The 26,345-nt window shown below is 48.1% G+C and overlaps 1 protein-coding gene across 1 annotated transcript in view; it reads right to left on the bottom strand.

Annotated features, from left to right (window-relative positions):
• LPAR2 (lysophosphatidic acid receptor 2) overlaps window positions 1-22,021 on the bottom strand; it is a 58,698-nt gene extending 36,677 nt beyond the window's left edge. Inside the window, exon 1 of the mRNA XM_075577392.1 lies at window positions 21,893-22,021. The gene's annotated coding sequence lies outside the window, so the exon portion shown is untranslated. The remainder of the gene's footprint in view (window positions 1-21,892) is intronic.
• Between the last annotated feature and the right edge of the window lie 4,324 nt (window positions 22,022-26,345).

The raw sequence follows: 26,345 nt of genomic DNA, 5'->3' as shown, positions 1-26,345 counted from the left end.
CTTTTCTTAAGCAGACAAAACAAAATTCCTTGTCTTCAGCATGGAAAACAAAATAGCTTTGCTTCAGCATGATAAACACAACAGTCCATAAAACATGTACTTTGCAAAACAGACCTTAAATCAACCTGCTCTCTCCAGAGTTTCAGGGGATTTCCCTGCTTCAGACAGCATACAAAAAGACAGACCTTCTATCAGTAATCTCTCCAGTAGCTTACTCCTCTCTCCTGAACAGCTAGCCAGCATGTGTCTACAGCCTGGGGTTTTTAACACACCTTGATTAGGCAGCTGGGATCCAACTAATTGTCCTGAGGTTCCCAGCTGAAGTTAACCTAGTCACTGCTGCACTGCAGACTAAACATATGTCTGCCAGGCATATAGCTGGTGGCTTTTATTTACCCTGTCACATTCCTCCCCTGTTAGTGTGTGGCTGGGGCCTGCGCATGGCTGAAGCCCGACCATCCACCCCTTCTCTAGAAAAGAAGTCAGCATTTGCATTCTCTTTTCCCGGCCTGTGCTGAATCTCAAATGAGAACGGTTGGAGGGCCATATACCACCTAGTCAATCTAGCATTGGAATCCTTCATAATATTTAACCACTTCAGTGGAGCATGGTCCGTCACCAAAGTAAAATGGACTCCTGCCAGGTAATGCCTCAAAGCCTCGATTGCCCACTTTACTGCGAGGCACTCCTTCTCAATCACTGAGTAGTTTTTTTCCCTCAGGAACAATTTCCTACTCAGGAAAAGGATAGGGTGTTCAACTCCCTCAAACTGTTGTGACAACACTGCCCCTAGCCCTATCTCTGATGCATCTGTTTGCACTACAAAAGGGCTGTTGAAGTCCGGGCTTCTATGGACGGGACCCTCTGATAGACACCTTTTTGTCCTCCAAGGCTCTCTGACAATCCCTTGACCATACCACTTGTGTAGGGGCACACTTTTTTGTGAGGTCCGTTAAAGGGGCTGCCACTTCCAAATAGTTGGGGATGAACCGCCGGTAGTACCCTGCTAAACCCAGCAGAGAGCGTACCTGCATTTTTGTTTGGGGGGTCGGAACTTCTTTCAGGGCAACTACCTTGTCGGCTAGTGGCCTTACTTTTCCACCTCCCACTGCATAGCCTAAGTATTTGTTTTCCGCCTTACCCAAGGCACATTTCTTAGGGTTGGCTGTGAGCCCTGCCTCTTAGAGATTTGAGGACCGCTTTCAGCCTATTTAGATGGGCCCGCCAGTGTTTACTATAAATGACAATGTCATCTAGGTAGGCTGTGGCATAAGTCCTATGGGGTCTCAGTACCTTATCCATGAGTCTCTGAAATGTGGCTGGGGCTCCATGCAGTCCAAATGGCATTGTCACAAACTGGTATAAACCCATGGGAGTGGCAAAGGCTGTTTTTCACTTGGACTTCTCCTCTAAGGGTATTTGCCAGTATCCTTTTGTCAAGTCCAGCGTCGATATATATTCCGTGTTACCAAGGGCGTCAATTAATTCGACCACCCTTGGCATCGGATATGCGTCAAACTTGGATACCGCATTGACCTTTCAGAGGTCCACACAAAATCTTACCTTCCCATCGGGTTTAGGGACCATAACTAGTGGACTACACCACTCACTGCATGATTCCGCAATCACTCCTAAGTGTAACATTTCTTGTACCTCCTTCTCTACCAGAGCCCTACGACTTTCAGGCAACCTATAAGGACGGGAACGTACTTTTATCCCAGGTGCTGTCTCGATCGCATGTGAAATTAAGTTAGTTTGCCCTGGTAAATCAGAAAAAACATCATAGAATTGTGTAATTATTGCTAACAAGTCCCCTTTTTGTTCAGAGGACAACTGTTTACCCATTGGGATTTTATCGTCACTCACAAAGTTCTCCCGTGGAAGCTGAGGACCCAAGTCCGTTTCCTCCTCCACCGGGTGGATGAATAGAGACCGCTGCATCTTCCAGGGTTTCAGCAAGTTCACATGGTAAATTTGTTTACCCTTCTTGGACCCTGGTTGAGCGATCTCGTAATCCACATCACCCGTACGGCGGAGTACTTCGAATGGGCCCTGCCGTTTGGCCAGGAGTTTACTCTCGCAACTGGGTAACAATAACATCACCTGGTCTCCCGGGTGAAACACTCTCATGCGAGCATTCTGATTGTAATGTCTCTCCTCACTGTCCTGGGCTGATCTAAGATTCTCTCTAGCAAAATGGCCGACCACATCTAGGCGCTTTCTAAGGTCTAGTACATATTGCAGGGTATTCTTAGAAGGGGACCGCTGTTCCTCCCAGGATTCCTTTAGGAGGTTTAGGATACCCCGGGGTTGGCAGCCATAGAGCAGTTCAAATGGAGAGAATCCCGTGGAGGCCTGGGGAACTTCCCGCTCTGCAAACAGCAGAAAAGGGAGAAGTTCATCCCAGGCTCTCTTCTCTGAATCTACAAATTTCCTCAGCATCCCTTTTAGAGTTCGGTTAAATCTTTCCACCAATCCGTCAGTCTGTGGATGGTAGACCGATGTCCGAACAGACTTGACCTCTAGTAACTTTAAGACATCCTGCATCAGTTTAGCCATAAAATTTGTACCTTGGTCTGTCAACATAACCTGGGGAAGTCCAACCCGTGAGAACAGTTCCAACTACTTGTTGGCTACTTGCTTCGCCGTTGCTGTTCTCAGGGGGAACGCCTCAGGATATCTTGTTGCATAATCAACTATTACAAGAATAAACCTGTGTCCTTTCGCAGAAGGTTCTAGAGGTCCTACCAAGTCTACCCCAATCCTCTCAAAGGGAACTGACACCAGGGGTAGAGGAACCAAAGGGGCTGGTTTTTGTCCCTTTGGACGAGTTAGCTGGCACTCCGGACATGCCGCACATAACTTAGCAACATCACTATGCATCCCTGGCCAATAGAATCGGGATGAAATACGGTCCAATGTTTTATCCCTGCCCAGATGACCACCCCAAGGGACAGTATGGGTTAGAGTGAACACAGATTTAACAAACGCCTTGGGAACCAATATCTGTCTGGTGACCTCCCCTGTTTGTGTCTGCCTATTCACCCTATACAGGATTTCATTTGATAGCTCAAAATGGGGGAATACTATCACACCCTGTGCATTTAAAATCTGCTCATCAATTTTCACCACCTTGTCATACTGTCTAGCAAGGACTGGGTCTTCCCTTTGCTTCTGGCGAAAGTCAGGGAGGTACAGGTCTGGTAAATCTCCAGGGCCCATATCCCCCTCCCTCTGGCCATCCCCAGCCATCACTTGTGACCTCTGACTACTAGAATGGTCACCTTGAGACCCAGATTTCTGCAACCAGTCCTGTTTGTCAGAGCGTCTTTGCTTCCGAGTCTTTTGAACCCGGTGTCTACTGGGAAAAAGGTCTGCCGAGAAGGGGAACAGTTTGCCAGGGTTCTCCTCAGCCATAGAATGAGGCTCCTCATGAGAGACAGGAGCCATTAGGTCCGAAAAGAAAGGCCAGTCCCGGCCGAGCACAACGGGGGCAGGGAGCCAAGGAGCGACTCCTACTTCGAGGTAAGCCTCCTGACCTTCTACCTGTAGCCGGATTTTGGCCGTCGGATAGCGTTTTACATCGCAGTGTATACATTCTATACTCCATGGGGAGTCAAAAGAACACACGTTAGGCGGTAACAGTTCCTGGAGGACCAGAGTTTTCCCAGAGCCCGAATCTACACGGGCCTGGACGGTTTTTCCCCCAATCAGGGCTGGAAGTAGCCAGGGCTTGTAATTTTCTCCAGTGAATGCTGAGACGACGGTCCTGCTGAATGAACAATCCATCAGTGGACAGTCCACATACCGGTGGCCTTGTTCTCCGCAGGCGGAACATGGAGAGGGTTCCCTCGCAGGAGGGGGCTGTGGATAGCGCTCTGCTGGACTGGATACTGGAGACCAGGCATCTGGTGGGTCCTGTGGGCGACGTCCTCGGAAGTTCCTCTCATTTTGCGATGAGCCGACATCAGGAAGGAGATGAGGGTCTCGGCGGGGACCAGCATTTGGACTCCGTCCTTGCTGGAACGACTGCTCCTTCCATTGGACTTGATGGTTGCGTATGGACGTGCCGTAGGTTCCCCGTTGATCCGACCTCCCTCTTTGGGCGTCCGCAAGTGTCGGTGGAGTCACGTCCAGGTCCTGCTGCTCAGCCCCAAGGAAGTTCTCCACGAGTCGGACCGCCAAAGCTAGGGTTTCAGCAGCGTGGCGTTTTACCCACGAGCGTGCGGAAGGGGGTATTATTTGTAGAAATTGTTCCAAAACCACCTGCTCAAGAATTGCCTCCTTAGTGCACTCTTAGGGTTGTATCCAGCGCGTACACAAGTCCAATAACCGCTGAGCGAGGACCCGGGGTATCATCTTAGCGGTGTACTTCATGTTCCGGAACTGCTGCCGGTAGGTCTCTGGGGTCAGACCTAAGCGATCCAGTATGGCGGCTTTTACTTGTCGGTAGTCCATTGCCTGATCTGCTGGGAGGCCCTGATATGAGGCCTGGGCTTCTCCTATGAGGAGCGGGACCAAAGCAGTTGCCCAGCGATCTGTAGCCCAGCCCTGAGCTTCGGCAACTCTTTCAAATGTCAGTAAAAAAGCCTCTGGATCCTCGTTCGGAGCCATTTTCCTCAGGAGTACCGGGGGTCTGCTTGCAAGTTCTGGACTGGCAGACCCTTGGAATTGGCTCAGCAGCTTGGCAATCCGCTCATCCTGTGCTGCCTGTAGTCTTTCATCTCTCTCCGCTTGCAGCCGGGCCTGCTCCTGCATTAACAGTCCCTGCTGTTTGGTCTGCTCCTGCATTAACTGTCCCTGCTGTCTGGTCTGCTCGCACAGAAACTCTTTAAAAAAATCTTCCATTCTTGTGTGTGTGTGTGTGGCCCTTTAACTGCAGGAGCCTTTTGAAAATCCCACTTCTGACACCATATGTTGCAGGGTACATGCAACTACACACGCGGGGATTTCTTGATAAGGCTTATTTATTTAGCCTTAAATTATGCAGCACACAAAACAAAAATGTGCAATGCAAACATAACATAACAATGCAAAGGTCCATATTCTCGTAGCAGGGTGATACCGGCCGGTACCACTGGCGTTAAAGTTCTTTGGCCAACCTTCCAGTAAGGGAAAGCCGGGTGGATGCACAGCTCTTGGTTAGCTTGATGCAACACAATGTCTTTTGTAAGAGTCTCTGGCACTGTTTCCTTTTAGCCTTGCGAGAGAACAGTCCCTTTGACTCTGTAGTTTTCTCTACAGAGTGCATCACCTCGTGGATGTGCCAGTCATGGTAGTTTGCCAACCTATCACCTGGCGTTTGGCGGGAGGAGATGGCTTTTGGTTCCTTGCGGAAGCGGATTAATGTCCCTGGAAGACTGGTTGTCGAATCTAGTCCAGTAAAGGGGGCGTCGTTCAGGGAGACTCCCTGAAGCTGAGCGCTGGGGTTGAACACTACCCGGATTTGATCGGGTTCCTGAGGGTGGTAGGCCCCAGGTGATTGGAGGTACCGACATTCTTCACCTTCCTCCATTAGAGGTGCTGGCTTTGCGTGGCCGGTAAAGAATATCTTCTGGATGAAGGCCACAAAGTTTTTTTTGGTCTCTGGTTCCCTTTGTAGGTCGCAGAGGTGCGAAGTGAACCTAGAGATGGCACGTTCTCCATTGTTTGGGAAGCGCCTTCTTGGTGAACGGAATGGTAGCGGAGTCACCCAACTGCTTAGTCCGTCTTTAGAGAGCTCCTTAACTGTTAACTTCGGGAATCCTCTATCTTCCCTTGATGGTGTTTGCTTGTCATCGTTCCTTGCTGTCTGGAGCGCTGTGCACCGTAGTTCGTCGGTGCATTTCTCTTGCACGAGAACATCTCCGCGTAGTTTGGTGAAACGCTTTTGTGTTTCTTTTTTTTTTTTTTTTCCAAAATTTTTTTTAATAGGCAGTTAAACAATTACATGCTATGTACGGTATAAACAATATGTCAGCCTAATGTACATTTTTTTCTTTTTCTTGAGAGAAAAGAGAAAAGAAAAGGCTCAACGCCTCCTTGATCTCACGAAGTCCATCAGGGAGGCGCGAGTATGGAAACAGAGAGGGAGTAGAGAAGGGGGGGGCAGGGTGTGGGGGGGGGGGAGGGAGGAGAGGGTACAAAGGGTATAGCGGGGGGTGGTCATGATCCCCAGAACCTTGGTGATTCTGGTTTGGGCTTTAATGTGAATTGGGCTTCTAGTTTGTTAGGGGGCGTTTCGTCTTATATGCGCCAAATAGGTGTACCATGGGTCCCAAATTGCTGTAAATGAGGTGGAAGACCTCTTAAGGAAAGCAGACAATCTCTCCATGTCCATTACTTCTTGCACCCTTCTTATTATTGTTTGTTTCGAGGGGGGAGACACTTTCTTCCAGGCGGCTGCCACCGCACACCTAGCCGCCGTGAGGATGAAGGAGACTAATTTTCCTGTTGGTCGGTCCAGATAGTCTAGGGGCCTGGCCAACAGGTAGGTCAGCGGTTCGACAGGTATTTTGAGGCCTGTGACCTCCTCTATTAATTTTTGTGTTGTTTCCCAGTATTTCTGAATTTCCGGACATGTCCACCAAATGTGGGCCATGTCCCCCTTTTGACCGCAGCCTCTCCAACATAGATCGGATGCCAGTGGGTAGATTTGATTTATTCTGACTGGAGTGAGATACCAGCGGAACAGTATTTTGTAAATGTTTTCTTTGATTGTGGTACATATGGAAGTTCCTGAGGCATTTTCCCAAATACTTTCCCAGTCCTCTCGGTCTATAACTATATCCAATTCTGCTGCCCAATGCAGCATGTAGTCATGCGTGGGGACTTCTGTAGTCCCTCCTAGCTCTGTGCAGATTTGTGTTATTAGACCTTTCTGGTGATCTGTTTCGCTGCAAAGTCTCTCGAAACCTGTGAGAGGGGGAAATTCCAATGTTGGGGATAATGTTTGGAGAAAGTGCCGAATTTGTAGGTACTTGAACACGTTCAGTCCTAATATGTCATACTTGGTTTGTAGATTTTGGTAGCTCAGGAACTTCCCGAGGCTCAGGAGGTCGGCAATCGTTTTAATGTTTTTGGTTTGAAATTGGTCAAATTGTCTGGGCTCACAGCCAGGTGGAAATTTCGGATTTCTGTGGATTGGTATGAGTTGGGATTGTAGCGATGTGAGCTTGTACTTGAGTTTGCTTTTCGTCCAGGTCTCCCAGGTGTGTCTCATTGGGCCTAATTTGAATTTGTTATTTTGCATGTCCTCCCTGCTCAGGGACCAAAGGCAAGCCGGCAGTGAAGGCGTTCCTGCATATTGCGTTTCTATATCCAGCCAGCAATATTGATTTGGGCTTGCGTTCCAGACTACCACCTGTCTCAATTGTGCGGCCAGATAGTATTTTGTAATGTCTGGAACTCCCAATCCTCCTCTCCTCCTTGAAGCCAAGAGAACTGACCTGGGGACTCTAGGTTTTTTACCTTGCCAAATAAAATGGAAGATTGATTTTTGAATATTTTTCAATTCTGAGCCAGGGATGTGGACCGGGAGAGTCTGGAAGTAATATAATAATCTAGGGAGTATATTCATTTTGACCGAGATCATTCTCCCGATCCATGATATTTGATATCCTCCCCATTTTTCCAAATCTTGTTTGATTTTATGGAACAAGGTCGGATAGTTATGTTTATATAGTGATTGGTAGGTCCTCGATATCTTAACTCCCAAGTATTTGATACAGGAGGAGCTCCAAAGGTAATTAAAGTTTAGTTTGAGGAGTTTCACCTCTGGCTCTGGCAGACTTAAGTTCAGGGCTTCTGATTTGTCATTATTTATCTTATATCCTGAGATTTTTCCAAAGTCTCGGAGTTCTTTTTGAAGGTTGGGTAATGAGGTTTGGGGTTTGGAGAGGGTTAAGATGACATCATCTGCGAATAGAGAAATTTTATGCTGCCTATTTCCAATATCTATTCCCTGGATGTCTTTATTGAGTCGTATTGCTGAAGCCAGTGGTTCTATCGTTAGCGCAAAGAGGAGAGGAGAAAGGGGGCACCCCTGTCGAGTCCCATTAGTTATCTCGAATCTTTGGTTAGTCCCCCCTGGTAGTTTTATCGTTGCTGATGGATTTTGGTATAGTCTACGGACCCCCTCTAGGTATGTGTCTTTAAAGCCAAATTTACACATAGTCTGGTCCAGAAATTGCCAGTATATTCTATCGAACGCCTTCTCTGCGTCTAAGCTTAACAGTAGTGCTTTGGTGCCTGTGAGGTGGACATGATCGATAATATCGATTATTTTTCGGGTGTTGTCAGAGGCTTGTCTCCCCGCAACAAATCCTACCTGATCAATGTTGATTAACCTCGGTAATATTGGGTTTAATCTGTTTGCTAAAATTTTGCTATATAGCTTGAGATCACTGTTGAGGAGGGAGATTGGACGGTAGCTTCCACATTGCATCGGGTCTCTGCCTTCCTTGTGTATTATTGCCAAATTGGCTAGAGACATTGTTGGAGGGATTTGGTTCCCTTCCATGAAATGGTTGAATGTTTTTAGCAGATGCGTGGATAGGGTTGGCAAGAATCTTTTGTAGTAGACATTTGTGAAACCGTCAGGGCCAGGAGACTTAGTGAGCTTTAGTGATTTGACCGCCTCTTCCAGTTCCTCTTTTGAAATCTCAGCATTGAGGACTGTGTTTTCCTCCTCCGTCAGTGAGGGGAGTTGACATTTATTTAAATATTGAGTTATAGTTTCTGACGCTATCGGTTCGGGTCGGCCGTTTTTAGTTCTTAGGTTGTATAGTTCTGTGTAGTATTTAGTCAATTCTGCTGCTATTTTGCTTTCACTATATTGAATTTCTCCAGACCTACTCTTGATCGCCGTTATCTGGGATCTTTTTTGTATCCCTCTTAATTTACTGGCTAATAGTCTGTCAGCTTTGTTCCCTTTGTCATAATATTGTTGATTGGTCCATTTGAGGGCCTTTTCAACGTCTTCCAGCTGGGTTTGTCTAAGTTTTGTTCTAGCTTCTATTAATGTTTTGTATACTTTTTTTGATGGATTTGCTTTATGAGCTTGCTCTATTACTTTTATATTCTCTGTGAGTTCTTTGATTAGCGTTTGGCGGGCTTTTTTCCTGTGGGATGCGATGGAAATAAATTTCCCTCTGATAGTTGCCTTATGGGCTTCCCATAGGATTGCTGGAGAGGAGACTGTTCCCACGTTGAGGGAGAAATAGTCCTTAAGTGAGGATCTTATCTCTCTCTCAATCTCTGGGTGATTAAGTAGTGAATCATTCAGTCTCCATGCGTATGTTGTTGTTTTTTCAAAGGGGATTGACAGTGTCAGGGTGATCGGGGCATGGTCTGACCATGTGATTGAGCCAATGTCTGATTCTATGGCTGCCGCCAGCACATTTTTGGTGGTCAGAAAGTGGTCTATTCGAGAGTAAGTCTGGTGAGGCGCTGAGTAAAAAGTATAGTCCCTCTGACCTTGATGTTGGGTTCTCCAAATGTCCACTAACGAGAATTCGCTCATGATGTCCCTAAACCTTTTCCCCTTGATCTGGGAGTGGGTTGTACGGGAGGGGCCCACTGTGGTTGATCTGTCCTCGGAGGGGTTTAAGACCATGTTTAGGTCTCCTCCCACTATTATCGATGACAGATATCCCGGGTCAACGCCCTCGAGAACAGTTTGTAGGAATTCTGTTTGGTTCTCGTTTGGGGCGTACACATTGATTAGAACGATTGCTGAGCCCGCAAGGGAGCCATATACCATTAGAAATCTACCCTCTGGGTCCGCCGTTGTTTTGACATGATTAAATGGGGTGCCTTGTCTGATCAGGATAGCCACACCCCTTTTCTTGCTACTAAATGATGCAAAAAAGCACATTGGGAAGAATTTTTTGAATAAATTTGGGGGGTCTTGTGATGTGAAGTGGGTCTCCTGCAAGAATATAATGTCTCCCCCTGATTTTTTCATGTCCATGAAAGCTAGCCTTCTTTTTCGGTTATTCTGTAGTCCTTTAACGTTCAAGGAACGGATTTTTATTGGGGCCTTAGTGGCCATTGTTGGCTTCTAGTTGTTCGGGGTCTTGGGGTCCCTCCTTTCCCACTAGGGGAGACCTTGTTTTTATATTTTAAAGACCCTGTATGATTGAGGTCGCCTATTGGGCTGGGCCTCCTTCTAGGGGGGGTGTGCTGGGTTTGCCTTTGGGGAGGGGGAGAGGGGTGGAGAGGAGGGGGAGGGGGGGTAAAGATCTGCTGGGACAGGACCAGCAGGTGGAGAAAAGATAGAAGTAGGGCCAGTTTTGGTCCTGAAATGGTTTCGCCTGGTCTTTGGTCGACCGGCGTTTGGGCTTGGGCGCCCTTCTGGGGTGTGTCTGGATCCGACGGTTGGGTCGCAGCAGAGGGGGGCCAGACCCTGAGCTACTGTTGTGTGGCTCCTTTCCCATTCGTCACCTTTATTCTATTTTAGAACCTCGCCAATTATTATATTTGCTGGTAACTAGATGGGGGAAGGGGGGGATTTTGTGTTTCTTTGTTGACTGCCATCGGGAGGTTATTGTCTCCCTGGACATAACGAAGAACAGTCTCTTTTGCCCTAGTAAAACCCTTTATGAAATGTCTCTGTGGCTGTCTCTTTTTGGATGTATGAAAGGACAGTCCTTTTGACACTGTGGCTTCACCTGTGGGGCGCAATCTTTTGCGGCTATGCCAGCCGTGGCAGTTGGTTGCCTTGTCGCTTGATTCTCTGTGGAGAGGAACAACTGTACATCTTAGTTGTGCCATTGCTCGCGAGAGGACTGGTTGATCGTTCATTGCCTTTTGGACGATCCCTTTGTCGGTCACCTTTGGGAGGTTACTTCCTTCCTTTGGTGGAATCGACTCCTCATCCTTAGCTGTCTGGACTGCTGAGCATCCTAAGCCATTGTCGCATCCCATCGACGTGAGGATGTCTTTGTTGGTCTCAGGGGTATGATCTTGTCCTTTCTCTTCACTTGGCCCTTCGGTCACTTGGAGATGGCCAAGACATGGTTCAGAGAGATGTGTGTCCACATTCTGTCACCACCGTTCTGCGGGCATCAACGTAGTCTTGCCCGTGCTCTTTGTTGGTGCACGCGTTGCCCACTATCACCCATCCTAGGTCAAGTCTTTGGGCGTATGGCGCGTTGTGGGGTCCGTTATGCTGTTTACGGACTTTATGTACCCTCATGATGTCCCTACCGAGCAGCAGCAGGATCTTGGCGCCTTGTTCCACCGGCCGGATGTGGTTGGCTATTCCTTTGAGGTGCGGGTAATGGAGTGCCACGTCTGGTGTGGGTATCTCGTCCCTGTTTGTGGCCATGTGGCTGCACTCGATGAGTGTGGGAAGGGGGATGTTCACTTTGCCGTCTATTGAGCATATGGTGTAGCCATTCACTCTTCTCCCTGTGGTCTCCATTCGCCCTGCGCACGTTCTGAGAGTGTAAGGAGAAGCACCGTCTTGTATGTTAAACATGTCGAAGAACTCTGACCTGACCAGTGATCGGTTGCTCTGGTCGTCGAGGATTGCGTACATCTGAATAGCCTTCTCAGGTTGTCCCTGGGGGTGCACTGCGACAAGGCATATTTTGGAGCAGGACATTTTGTCACCTTCTTTTCCGCAAACCTCAGTGCGCTGAGATGTGACGGATGTTGTGTCTCCTTCTTCTTCCTCCCCGCCATGCTCCGCTACGGAGGATGGGTTCTTGAGTTGGTGGAGTGTCATCGCCTCTGAGTGTAACGCTGTCACGTGCTTGTCACTCTCGCACACTGTGCATTTGATCTCTTCCTTACAGTCCCTGGCTAGGTGAGTCGTGGAACTGCAGCACTTGAAGCAAATCCCGAATTCTCCAAGTAACCTCTTGCGTTCCTCTAGGGACTTCATCCTGAAAACAAAGCACTTGTTGAGTGGGTGTGGCTTCTTGTGTATGGGACATTCCCTGTTTAGGTCCTTTGGTTCCGTGTCTCCAGCGACCGACTGATAGGGAGTAGTTTGGGTCGTGGGAGGCACGTCCGTCCTGCGGGTCGAGATGGGTGTTTGGGGGTTACCATATCTCGTCGCTGGTGTCTCGTTCCTCAGGCTGCTTGCACTGTATGTGGTTTGAGCACCTAAGAAGAAGCTGGGGTCGTTCCTCGTCCTTGCTGCTTCGCGAATGAAGCTCAAGAAAACTGAGAATGGGGGGTAGACGACTTGCTTCTCCCTTTTGTATTTGGAGCCTTGTGAGATCCATTTTTCTTGGAGGTTGAAGGGTAGCTTCTCCAGGATGGGTCTCACTCCACGAGCTGAGTCTAGGACGTTGAGACCTATTAAGGAATGGTCTTTCCTTGCGAACTCCAGTTCTTGCAGCAGGTCTCCAAGATCTCGTAACTTCGAGTAGTCTTTAGTTGTGATCTTGGGGAAGCTTTCGACTCTTTTGAAGAGCGAATCCTCGACTGCTTCGGGGCTGCCGTAGGATTCTTCCAGCCTTTCCCACACTAGGTCCAGACCTACTTGGGGTTGATTCGCGTTCGCTGCCCGCAGTCTTTTTGCGTACTCTCTGGAATTGTTCCCCAGGAACTTGACTAACAGGTTGAGCTCTTCCCTTGCTGAGAAGTCCAAGCTGTGGATTGCGTCTTTGAACGTGAACTTCCACGTCCGGTAGTTCTCAGGGCGGTCGTCGAAGCAGATGAGCCCTGCTTGTACCAGGTCGCGCCGGATCATGTACTTGGCTATGTCTGTCAGACCTGAGGCATCGGCGTGTTTGTCCCGTTCTGAGGTAGTTGCTGGGACGGTCTGTGCGGTCGCCTCTTCCTTGGCGTGGACGCGTGATGGCTGCTGGCTAGTGTGAGGGGCTGTTTTCTCCCGCGTGGGTGTACCTGGATTGCGAGCCTGTTGTGGTGCATCCGTGTGCGCGCTGGCGTGTGGATCACTGTTGCGGCTGTGGCTATCCCAGGCAGCATGTGCCATTGATGGAGCAGCATCTTCTCCTCGTGGTCCTAGCGAGTCTTCGGTGTCTTTGGAGTCGCTCCATCTGTGTTGAGATGGTGAGCTGGTGTTCACACTGAAGAGGCTCCTTACGTAGTCTTCAGTGCGTTGGACTGGATCTTCTGAGGCGATCCGTCTGTACGGTTGCTCCCCGCCGTCCTGTTGCGTGGCTGCTTCTAGGACTTCGGCTTGGGCTATAGCGGTGGCGGCTTCCTTCTCTTGGTTAAGTGCCTCTAGTTCCGCATCAAATTCGGCTTTCCTTCGCGCAGTGGCTGCGGCAGTAGCGGTGGCGTTAGCGGCAGCAGTGGCGGCATTAGCGGCAGCATTAGCGGCGGCGTTAGCGGCAGCAGTGGCGTTAGCGGCGGCTGTCTGTTCCTCCTCTTCTATGCGCGCTCTTCCTGCTCTTATGGCTTCCTCTCTGCGACTATATTCAGCCCTTGTACGTGCGGCCTCTGCGGTGGCTCGCGCCTTGGTAGCGTTTGTGCTTGCGCTGGACGCGTTAGATTGTGCTGATCTTGCTGACCTTGATGAATGTCTATATGTGCTGGAGCGCTGCGATGCAGTTTCCAGCAAAAGGTCTTTCCTCTTACTCTCGGCTTCCGTGATAGAGGTTCGCACGCGGCTGTCACGTGTCAAGTCAATATTGAGCTGTAAGTCCCTTTTTGAAGGCTTTCACCGGTGTTAGCCCTGGCTAGGTACGTGACATATGCCTCTGACAGTCTTTGGTAGCGTGCGTGATCTATCTTTAATTGAGTTATTGCCTGCTCGAGCTGTTGCACAGAATTGCCAGCGCCGGCGACATTGCATACCCCAAGTGCGGTGGTTTCCCAGGCCAACTCTAATTTGGCGCGTTGCGCTTCAATGTCAGTCTCATATTTTTCGCGGGCCTTTTGTGTCAGTGTGACTGTCCGTTTGGGCCTTGCGCCTGTTGCGGTTGCGCGGCGTTCTCTGTGTCTGAGTGATCGCTTTCCTGCGTGATGTCTGGTGAGGCTCTGAGTTCTGCCATGCTGTAGGTGTGTGTAGGCCTTTTGCCAGTGCGTGTGGCGTGCGGTCTTTTACCTTGTCAGCGATGGGCGACTGTCTCAGATGATGCCGAGCGGTGTCCTGCAGCGTGAAGCGTAGGGGTAGCTGTACTCACAGGTGTCCGTTGGCTCTGACCCGTGTCCTGGCGGGTGTCCGGCGGCGTGGCCCTTGATGGCGCTGGCCGTGGGAACGTACGCAGGGGTAGGTGGGAAGGTGGCTCCTCACTATAGGGCTGTGCAGAGGGTGAACTCAGACAGAGAAAAAGGCAGTTAGGTTTGTGTAAGAAGCGCTGTATGTTGCAAGGCTGCTGTGCAGTTTTAGCTGCTGCTTGCCTGTTAAGGCTGCAGGCTGCTGTGCAGTTTGAGCTACTAGGTGCTTCCTTTGTCTGCAGTAGAGGCTGCTCTGTATAGCTGTGTATGCTGCTTGCATGTACTGCTGTAGAGGTTGCTCTATATTGTCATGGAGTCTGGAGTAGCAGCTCCTGTAAGTGTCTGTAAGGCACACGATATCTTTTCACTATTCTGGAAGCCAGAGGGTCACGTGGTGATGATTTAGCTCAGATAGTGTCAACTCGCCCTCTTTTCCAAGCACGACAAGGTCTGTTTCTTTTCTTACTTTATTTTGGGGAAAACAGGTAAAAACAGTTTCTTGTGTAGAGGTGTAGGTATCTCTGTGTGTGCTTAGTAGTAAAGGGAGGTGAAAAGATAATTCTGCAGCACCTTACAGGGGTTACAGCCAGGTACTCACGAGTCCAGATAAAATGGTGGAAAGGAAAAAGCAATGTCTGCTGGGTAGTAAGATAGTCTGGGGACAGACCATCTGTGGGCAGAGCAGAGGAGGAGAAAGCAGACTAGCCCATTAGAGAGAAAGGCTGGGGCTGCCATGGCAACTCACAGGAGTGTCTGGGAGAGCTACAACAAGTATCAATACTGTAGCATCTTTAACACAGCAAGCTGCTGGGAGGGGGGAAATGGCACTGTGTTTTGTGTACAGAGCCAAACACATACAGCTGCCACTAATAAGCTGACAAGCAGGGCTGCGAGGAAAAGGGGGGGTGAAACAGAAATGTAGACAGGGGTATACCTGTTCCATGACACGTATGTTCTCCCCCCTATTCCGCTCTCTGGTATTTTCAGCAATAGGCCTGGATGCTAGAGGGAGTCAAATGCTTTTTTGAAGTCCACAAAGCACGCAAATATTTTGCCATTGTTGGTGTTGTGGATGTGCTTATTGATCAGGCGGTGTAAGGTGTAGATGTGATCCGTGGTGCGGTGGTTTGGCAGGAAGCCTGTCTGGCTCTTACTCAGTACACTCTGCTCTGTCAGGAAGGTGAGGATTCTGCTGTTCAAGATGCTGTTGAACAGTTTCCCCAGGGTGCTGCAGACACAGATTCCTCTGTAATTGGATGGGTCCAGCCTGTCTTCTTTCTTGTGGATAGTGGTTATCAGTCCTTCGTTCCACAGTTCAGGGAAGTAGCCAGTAGTGAGGACCAGGTTGAACATTTTCAGTATTGCTTCTTGTATAGATGGATTGCTATACTTCAGCATCTACAATTCAATTTGTCGTTTCGTTCTCCAATGCAACTACAACACACATCACTGCGAAATGCTCAAAGAACTAGATTGGTCATCACTTCAGTCTAGGCGCAAAGTTCATCTTTCCTTTTTTGCCTTCAAATACTTTCTGGGCAAGCTACCCACCTATCTGAACAAGCTCCTCACCCCTACCACATGCAGCACTTATTATCTGAGATCTGACTCCAAAAGACTGTTCATGGTCCCAAGGCTCAACAAAGTATCCGGCCGCTCCTCCTTCTCTTACCGTGCACCCCAAAACTGGAACAGTCTACCAGAGACTCTCACATCCACCACCAGTTTAAGTTCTTTCAAATCTAAAGCTGTCTCACATTTTAATCTGGTCTGTAACTGTTACATACGCCCATAATATATATATTATCTCATACCGTGCATGCAATGTCTTGTATATAATGTATACCCTGTTCATTTATGTAACTGTATTTGTAACCATGTATTATTTGTCATATTAACTCTGTGCCCAGGACATACTTGAAAACGAGAGGTAACTCTCAATGTATCACTTCCTGGTAACACATTTTATAAATAATTAAAATAAATAAATAAGAAAGCCATCTGGTCCGCTGGCTTTTTTGGTTTTTATTAGTTTTATTTTTTCTTTTATTTCCTGGATTGTGATTGGTATGTCCAGGGGGTTTTGGTTATCTTTTATAGTGTTCTCCAGTGATGTTTGTTTGGTGAGGATTTGTTTTTCTCTCTATCTCTCTGCCCCCCTTCCACACTCTCCCCCCCTCTCCTCCCACACACACCCCCTCTCTCTAACTGGCAGGGTGTGTTTTAATTGTACAGCCAGACTCCCCTCTCCCCACCTCCCCCCTTATCTTTATTGGTTCTCTGATAAGGACAGGGTGAGATAAGGGGAAACAAAGCACCTGATTGCCAAATCTTCCCCCCTCTCAGAAGCCCCTAAGAAATTAAACCAGCGGATCATTTAGGATTGAACCTTCAAATCTGTTTCAATCTGCTCAGGGAATACAATGCACAATGCACTCCGCATTGTGGAGTGTATTGTGTTGCACGAGAGCTAAAGGTCAAACAAATCCATAAGGACCTCAGGGTTACAGGTTAAAGTAGATGTTTCACAGCCAAACCGCATAGAATGTATTAAAGATTAGAGATGTGCAGAGTTTGTCTTACAACTGCGATTGCAAAATTGTTCTTTACTCAAGGTCATTTGCCAAACTTTCCAGGGCTAAAACCATCACAAGATCAGTCCTAGATGCTGCAGGAGAAGCAAGTGGGGGAAAGAGAGAAGGGGAGAGACAGCGAAGGGGGGAGAGGGAGAAGGGGGAGAGAAAGAGAAGGGAGAGAGAGGGAGAAAGAGAGGGAGGGGAGAGACAGATAAATGGGGGGGGAGAGAAGGGAGGCGGAGAAAGGGAGTGGGAGATAAAGGAGGGAGAGAAAGAGAAGGGGGAGACACAGATAAGGGGGGAGAGAAAGAGAAGGGAGAGGGGGAGAAAGAGAGGGAGGGGGAGATACAGATAAAGGGGGGTGAGAAAGAGAGGGAGGGGGAGATATAGAGAAAGGGGGAGAGAAAGAGAAGGGTAGAGAGGGGAAAGAGAGGGAAGGGGAGAGACAGAGAAAGAGAAGGGAGAGAGGGAGGGGGAGAGACAGAGAAAGGGGAGAGAAGGAGATGGGGAGAGAGAGAAGAGGGGGAGAAAGAGGCAGGGGGAGAAAAGGGGAGAGACATAGAAAGGGGAAGAGAGAAAAGGGAGAGAGAGAAGGGGAAGAGAAGGTGTGAGAGAATGGGAGGGAGACAGCGAGAGAGAACGGGATGGAGAGAGAAAGAGAGGAAAGGGGAGATAGAATGGGAGGGAGAGAGAGAATGGGAGTGGGGAGAGAGAGATGGGAGAAGAGGAAGAGAATGGGAGGGAGAAAGAGAGAGAATGGGAGGGAGAGGGAGCGAGAGAGAGAGAGAGAGAGAGAGAGAGAGAGAGAGAGAGAATAGGAGGGAGAGAGAGAATGAGAGGGAGAGAGAGAATGGGAGGGAGAGAGAAGGGGAAGAGAATGGGAGGGAGAGAGAATGAGAGCGGGAGGGAGAGAGAATGGGAGGGAGACAGCGAGAGAGAACGGGGTGGAGAGAGAATGGGAGGGAGAGCAAGAAAATGGGGGGGGAGAGAAAGAATGGGGGGGGGAGAGATGGGAGAAGAGAATGGGAGGGAGAGAGAGAATGGGAGAAAGAGAGAATGGGAGGGAGAGAGAGAGAAGGGGAAGAGAATGGGAGGGGGAGAGAGAATGGGAGGGGGAGAGAAGGGGAAGAGAATGGGAGGGAGAGAGAGAATGAGAGGGGAAGTGAGAGAATGGGAGGGAGAGAGAATGAGAGGGGAAGGGAGAGAGAGAATGGGAGGGAGACAGCGAGAGAGAACGGGATAGAGAGAGAAAGGGAGGGAAGGGGGATAGAGAATGGGAGGGAGAGCAAGAAAATGGGAAGGGGAGAGAAAGAGTGTGAGGGGAAGAGAGAGAGTGGGAGGGGGGAGGGAGAGATGGGAGAAGAGGAAGAGAATGGGAGAAGAGAGTGGGAGGGGGAGAGAGATGGGAGAGGAGAATGGGAGGGAGAGAGAGAGAATGGGAGGGAGAGAGAGAGAAGGGGAAGAGAATGGGAGAGAGAGAGAGAGAGAATGGGAGGGGGAGAGAAGGGGAAGAGAATGGGAGGGAGCGAGAGAATGAGAGGGGAAGGGAGAGAATGGGAGGGAGAGAGAGAATGAGAGGGGAAGGGAGAGAGAGAATGGGAGGGAGACAGCGAGAGAGAACGGGATAGAGAGAGAAAGGGAGGAAAGGGGGATAGAGAATGGGAGGGAGAGCAAGAAAATGGGAAGAGGAGAGAGAGAGTGGGAGGGGGGAGAGAGAGAGTGGGAGGGGGGGAGAGAGAGAGTGGGAGGGGGGAGAGAGAGTGGGAGGGGGGAGGGAGAGATGGGAGAAGAGGAAGAGAATGGGAGAAGAGGAAGAGAATGGGAGAGAGAGTGGGGGAGAGAATGGGAGGGGGAGAGAGAAGGGGAAGAGAATGGGAGAGAGAGAAGGGGAAGGGAAGAGAATGGAGGGAGAGAATGAGAGGGGGAGGGAGAGAATGGGAGGGAGAGAATGGGAGGGAGAGAGAGAATGAGAGGGGGAGGGAGGGAGAGCGAGAATGAGAGGGGGAGGGAGGGAAAGAGAATGGAAGGGGGAGAGAGAGGGAGAATGGAAGGGGGGAGAGAGAGAGAGAGAGAGAGAAGGGGAAGAGAATGGGAGGGGAAGAGAATGGGAGGGGAGAGAGAGAACGGGAAGCGAATGGGAGGGAGAGAGAGAATGGGAGGGAGAGCCAGAATATGAGGGGGAGTGAGAGAGAGAAGGGGAAGAGAATGGGTGGGAGAGACAGAATAGGAGGGGGAGGGAGAGAGAGAAGGGGAAGAGAATGGGAGGGAGAGAGAGTGGGAGAGAGAGTGCTAGCAACATAAGGGGGAGAAAGAATAGCGGGAAGAAAGAGAGCGAGAGAAATAAGGGGGGAGATAGAGAATGGGAGGGAGAGAGGGAGAGAAAGAAGGGGAGAGAGAGTAAAATTAAACAAAAAGAGAGAGACAGTCCGGGAAATAAGCTAAATTACTTATGCAAAAAGGTTTATTTCCCAGGTATTCCAGGTGTGTTCACACGTCTCTCCACATGTTGTATAGAGGAGGGTTTGGGGAGGTATATATAGTCAGGGCGTACTCTGTCCAATAGGACTCTCCCTCTATCTCACTTTATTTATTTCTTTATCACTCTGTCCCTTTCCAACACACACACACACACACACACACACACACACTCACACTCACTTTAATGTATCTGTCCCTCTCCAACACACACTCTATCTCACTTTCAATGTATCTCTCTCTGTCCCTCTCTATACACTCTCGCCATCTTTTCATTGCTCTCTCTCTGTCCCTCTCCCACATGCACTCTATTTCTCTCTCTTTGTCTGTCCCCCTCCCAGACACTCGTTCTCTCTGTCCCCTTCCACACACAAACTTTCTCTCTGTTCCCCTCCAACACACACTCCCTCTCTCACTCTTTTCATCTCTCTCTCTCTTCCCGTCCAACACACACTCCCTCTCTCACTCTTTTCATCTCTCTCTCTCTTCCCATCCAACACACACACTCCCTCTCTCTCTTATCATCTCTCTCAGTCCCCCTCCCACATACTCTCTCTCACTCTTTTCATTTCTCTCTCTCTCCTTGTCCCCCTCCAACACACATTTCCCTCGCACTCTCTTCATCTCGCTCTCTCTCTCTCTTCCCATCCAACACACAACCCCTCTCTCACTCTTTTCATCTCTCTCTTCCCGTCCAACACACACTCCCTCTCTCTCTCTTCATTTCTCTCTCCCTGTCCCCCTCCCACACACACTCTCTTTCCCTCTCTCTCTGCCCTCCCCCTCCCACACACTCTCCCAGGGGTGCCTGGCTCACATCCCAGTGTTGGCTCCTTGTGACCTTAGACGACTCACTTTATCTCCCTGTGCACAAATAGAGTGTAAGCTCTCCGCGGCAGGGATCCGTGCCTGCAAAAAGTCTATGTACAGCCCTACGCACACTGTCGGCGCTATACCGAGGGTGAAAAAACAGCGATAAATAGCGATGTTCCCACCAGACAGGGATCTGAATATGGTTAAAAAACAACAACAAATACATTGTGTAGCACGACAACACATTTCCAGCTCAGACTATACACTTTGTAAACATGTTTTTGGTTTGTGCGATCTTCTTTGCCGTCATGATGTCACACTGCAAAGTTATCTGCTTGCCCATGATGTCACACTGCAAAGTTATCTGCTTGCCCATGATGTCACACTGCACAGTTATCTGCTTGCCCATGATGTCACACTGCAAAGTTATCTGCTTGCCCATGTCACACTGCACAGTTATCTGCTTGCCCATGATGTCACACTGCAAAGTTATCTGCTTGCCCATGATGTCACACTGCACAGTTATCTGCTTGCCCATGTCACACTGCAAAGTTATCTGCTTGCCCATGATGTCACACTGCACAGTTATCTGCTTGCCCATGATGTCACACTGCACAGTTATCTGCTTGCCCATGATGTCACACTGCAAAGTCATCTGCTTGTGATTACAGCCATTTTCTTTTTAATATGGCTGCTAAATAAGGCTGCGCTTATAGTGCCTTTGACGCGACCAATGACGTCACCCGTCGCCGTCACCACTAGCGAAAGTTATATTTCAGTTTTAAGCGACGTCGCTGGCGACAAGGCCCAGTGACGTCACCAAGGGGGCGGGCGGCGCTCTGATTGGTTTAGAGACAGTCGCCACATCAAATTTACCCGGCTTCAAAAATGTTGGTCTCTCCATCGCTCCGTCGCGCCGCACGTACTATAAGCGCTTGCGACGGAGTCAATGTATTTGTTTTGGAGCGACGCCACGCTGCCATCGCCAGGCACTATAAGCGCGCCGGCGACAGCGACGTCGCGTCAAAACAAATGCATTGCCGCCGTTGCGTGCTATCAAGCCCCGCCCCCCCAATGCGGCCGGTCCCAATCCCTACCTTGTCGCCCACCTTTCCCCAGCGGTGCGCGACAGGTTTTCAGGGAGGCAGGGGAAGTTGAAATTAGCATCCGCGACGGAGGCGTGGACACGCCCCCGCCGGCGGTTCAGCCAATAAGGGCAAACCAGCCGCGGGACGTCATGGCCACGCCCCCCGCGATCCCACAGCCACGCCCCCTCCCGTCGCAAACCTTCCCTCTCCCCTCAGACCGCCTATCGCGGTGCAGCGCTGTGCACCCGCCGCCACATCAGTCGCCCCCCCCCCCCCCCCGCCGGGCGCGCGTGCCACAGTGAAGACTGGGGACTTAGAGTGAGGATTTGGGATTAAGGGCCATATTTACTACAGCAAGGCCCCGCTTCTTCGCGCCCCAGCAGTACCGAGAAGGGGGCCGCCATGTTTGCGCATGCGCAGAACGGCCGGTCTGGGGTCGCACGTCCGCAGAACGGGCCGGTCCAGGGTCGCGCACATAACGAAAATCGCTTTGCGGCGGGTCCTTAGAACGGAACCCGCCGCATGACTGGGGCCCTCCTGTACGTGACCCCTGAAGCCTAATTCCTAATAAGAATTGTTGCTGTGAGGGGTTATTAAACGCAGTCACACACAGTTGCCTTTTCCTGTCTAAAAATCGTATTTTTTTTTCTAATATAAAATCTTTCGCTGTCCCTCTTTTTTTTTTTTCACCCGAATGCTTATTTCAAAATAAATATCAACCTCGGATATTGGTTTTACAGTCGGCTGGTTCTTAGCTGTAGACAATTTCTAATTTCCTAACTACAACAAAACGTGAAAATCTGAAATGTCACTCACCAAAGATGTATAAAGTCCGCTGTTTATTTTCCACTGGATTCGTTGTGTGTTGGGAAACCCTATGTGTGTGTGTGAGTGTGAGTGTGAGTGTGAGTGTGTGTGTGTGTGTGTGTGTGTGTGTGTGTGTGTGTGTGTGTGTGTGTGTGTGTGTGTGTGTGTGTGCGCGCGCGCGTGTGTGTGTGTGTGTGTGTGTGTCTTTATGTGTTTGTGATCCTGTGTGTGTGTGTCTAACCCTATGTGTGTTAGTAAATCTGTGTGTGTGTGTGTAACCCTATGTGTGTTTGTGACTGTGTATGTGTTACCCTGTGTATGTTTGTGTATGTGTAACTCTGTGTGTTTGTAAACCTGTGTGTGTGTAACTCTACGTGTGTTTGGGACCGTGTATGTGTGTGTGTATAGCTGTGTGTGTGACACTAAATAACTGTGTGTGTATGCATGCACGTGTGTATTTAAAAGTATCTAACCGTGTGTGCTATATATATATATATTTATTGATCTGGCTATATGTATGCACTCGTCTCCTGTGTATATACGCCTGTGTGTGCAGTTAGAATGGAGTCCTGTATGTGTGGATTTAGAAGTAACGTGTATATTTATGTGTACAGAAGCACGTGTGTATGTGTGTATCTGTGTACAGGCGTGTGTATGTATATTTGTGGCTGCGTGTGTCAGTGGGTATATATGGACTCAGGTCTTTCCCCGGTCTGTCTCTCCTTCAAACTGAATGTGTATCTTTCTGCTGATAGACAGAGAGACAAGGGGGCAGAGTGTAGAGGGGGGGGGGGGGGCAAATGGACTTCATCTTTCCAGCATCTCACACACACTCGAATTACAATGGGGGTTGGAAGGGGAGGATAAAGCAAAACATTTATTACACCTCCCACTACCCCCCTTGTATCTCACAGAGCTGAGCAGGGGGAGGTGGGGGGAAGCAGGGAGAGAAGAATCAGATTCCTCTGCTTCCCTTATCAGGGCTGAGAGAAAATATTTTCATAGCACAACACAGGGTTTTTCGGCAGAGAGAGGAGACTCCCGGGGGGTGGGCAGATACACTTTACAATGCACGCCCTGTATATATGTCTGTATGTTGTATGTATGTCTGTATGTATGTTTGTGTATATATGTATGTATGTGCATGTCTGAATTTTAATTATTTTATTTATTAAATATTTTACCAGGAAGTAATACATTGAGAGTTACCTCTCGTTTTCAAGTATGTCCTGGGCACAGAGTTAAGACAAATAATACATGGTTACAAGTACAGTTACATAAATGAACAGGATATACATTATATACAGGACATTGCATGCACAGTTAAAGATAATAAATATTATGGGCGTATGAAACAGTTACAGACCAGATTAAAGTGTGAGACAGCCTTAGATTTGAAAGAACTTAAACTGGTGGTGGATGTGAGAGTCTCCGATAGGTTGTTCCAGTTTTGGGGTGCACGGTAAGAGAAGGAGGAACGGCCGGATACTTTGTTGAGCCTTGGGACCATGAACAGTCTTTTGGAGTCTGATCTCAGGTGATAGGTGCTGCATGTGGAGGGGTGAGGAGCTTGTTCAGGTGGCTGGGTAGCTTGCCCAGAAAGAATTTAAAGGCAAGACAGGAGAGATGAACTTTGCGCCTAGACTCTAGTGATGACCAATCTAGTTCTTTGAGCATTTCGCAGTGATGTGTGTTGTACTGTAGTTGCATGTCTGCATGTCTGTATGTCTGTATGTCTGTCTGTATGTGTATTTGTATGTATGTATGTATATCTTTATTTATATAGCGCCATTAATGTACATAGCGCTTCACAGCAGTAATACACGTGGCAATCATATAAATAATATAAATAACACATAAAGGGAATAAGTGCTTCAGACATAAAAGTAACATTTAGGAAAAGGAGTCCCTGCTACGAAGAGCTTACAATCTAATTTGTTGTTAGGAAGAACGTACAGAGACAGTAGGAGGGCGTTCTATCTGTGCAATTTGAATACAAGGTGTGTGTTGTGAACATATTATTATAATGATCTCATATATATATATATATATATATATATATATATATATATACGGTATATATATATATATTCTGTAAGGCCATGCCTATAGTGCTGTCGATGGCAACGCGACACGACGGTGACATCACCCGTCGCCGTTGCCACTGGCAAACGTTATGTTTCGCCGGGCGGCGGGGTCGCGGGATTCCGTCACGTGACGCGACAGCGCTTGAAAAATCAAATTTTGCCGGCTTCCATGAGTTACAGGGGGATAAAATATACCCAAGACCGATGACAATTAGATTGCAAGCTCTTCGGGGCAGGTACTGCTTTTCCTAAGTGTCACTTTTACGTCTGAAGCGCTTCTCCCCATTATGTATGTATGTATGTATATCTTTATTTATGTAGCGCCAAAAGTGTACTCGGCTCTTCACAAAGAATACAGTACAGGGAATTATAATAATACATTAAGCGCAGCAAAATCAGACAACAGGAAAGTGAATTACTGCCCCGAAGAGCTTACAATCTAAGCGGTATGATGGGAGACTTACAGAGACCGCAGGTGAGGGAATAAGTGCAGAGGATGGCAGTGCTTGGCCACAATGGTTGGTAGGAGGGACAGTGGGTGTGGGTCAGTAGCCATGCGTGCAGGTTATTGGGATGCATGATGTGTGGGATGAATTTTAAGGTTAGTCAGCATTAAATCAGATAAATTATGTGTTATTTGTATTATTTGTCATCTATATGATTATCACGCGTATTACTGCTGTGAAGCGCTATGTACATTAATGGTGCTATATAAATAAAGATATACATACATAACAGACCAGTTGCAACATCAGCGAATGGCAGGCACCATTTGGCTGTGCTTCCATTATATATATACGTTTTAAATTATGGTGGGTGAAAAAGGCATCAAGAAACCTCATCTCCAGGTGACACATTGTGTGCTCATTTATGTCATTTCCCAGAATCCCTTGCTGCAGTGGAAGCACTGTATGCTGGGAATAATGGTGAAAGGCAGGGTTGCAGACCTGCCTAAGACATGTGAAGGTGCTCACAAGTGATCTTTTTATTTGCTAAATATATTGAAGAGAGAGAGATAAAGAGAGAGAGAGATACAGATAGAGAGAGAGAGAGATACAGACAGAGAGAGAGAGAGAGAGATACAAAGAGAGAGATACAGAGAGAGAGATACAGTGAAAGAGAGAGATACAGAGAGAGAGATACAGTGAAAGAGAGAGAGATACAGAGAGAGAGATACAGTGAAAGAGAGAGAGATACAGAGAGAGAGAATTACAGTGAAAGAGAGATACAGAGAGAGAGATACAGTGAAAGAGAGAGAGAGATACAGAGAGAGAGAGAGATACAGTGAAAGAGAGAGATATACAGAGAGAGAGAGAGAGAGAGAGAGAGATACAAAGATGCTATAATAGATTGTGTGTATTGTGATCAGACGTGGGTAACACTCTTGTCCTCTGGTGTCTGTTGCACTAAATTAGCACATGAAAGGTGGCATTTTATATATCCTGTGAGCTGGCAGGAAACAGACCCCACTCTGCAGCAAACTCACACCTCAATCTCATTACTACTGACGTCTGCGTGCTATATACTACATTACACACTGAGGAGAGGTTATAGGGAGCGGTTTATATGGAGTAATAGGAGGAGTTATAGGGAGTGGTTCTATGGAGTAATAGGAGGAGTTATAGGGAGGGGTTATATGGAGCAATAGGAGGAGTTATAGGGAGCAGTATATATAACATATGTGATATGTATATCTGTGTGTATGAATATATATATATATATATATATATATATATATATATATATATATATATATATATATATGTTTTATGTACATTCTATTTATATCTATACTATACTATATATGTACTGTACATAAATATATATACTACGCAGATATAAATAGAATGTACATATACATATATATATATTCATACACACATATATACATATCACATATGTTATATTTATATATATTTGATACTTCTCCCTAATGTCTCTCTCCTTCCTAAATCCTTTATAGCTTCTGCTGCTTATATATATATATACAGAGGTCATTACACTCTGCTCATATTACTCGACCTCTCTGCAGCATTCGACACCGTGGACCACCCTCTTCTCCTTCATATTCTCCATACTCTTGGTATTCGGAACAAAGCTCTATCCTGGATCTCATCCTACCTCTCCCATCGTACTTTCAGTGTCTCTTCTGCTAACACCTCCTCCTGTGGGGGTACCCCAGGGCTCTGTCCTGGGACCTCTTCTCTTTTCTCTGTACACACTCTCTCTAGGTGACCTAATAACATCTTTTGGGTTTAAATATCACCTCTATGCTGACGACACACAAATATACTTTTCAACACCCAATCTTACACCTGCTGTACAAACCAAAGTTTCTGAATGTCTCTCTGCTATATCATCCTGGATGGCCCTCC

Source organism: Ascaphus truei, chromosome 20 (assembly GCF_040206685.1).
Source record: "Ascaphus truei isolate aAscTru1 chromosome 20, aAscTru1.hap1, whole genome shotgun sequence".
NCBI classification, from domain to species: domain Eukaryota; kingdom Metazoa; phylum Chordata; class Amphibia; order Anura; family Ascaphidae; genus Ascaphus; species Ascaphus truei.
The sequence above is the reverse complement of the archived record's forward strand: the minus strand, read 5'-3'. Positions and strand labels throughout refer to the sequence as shown.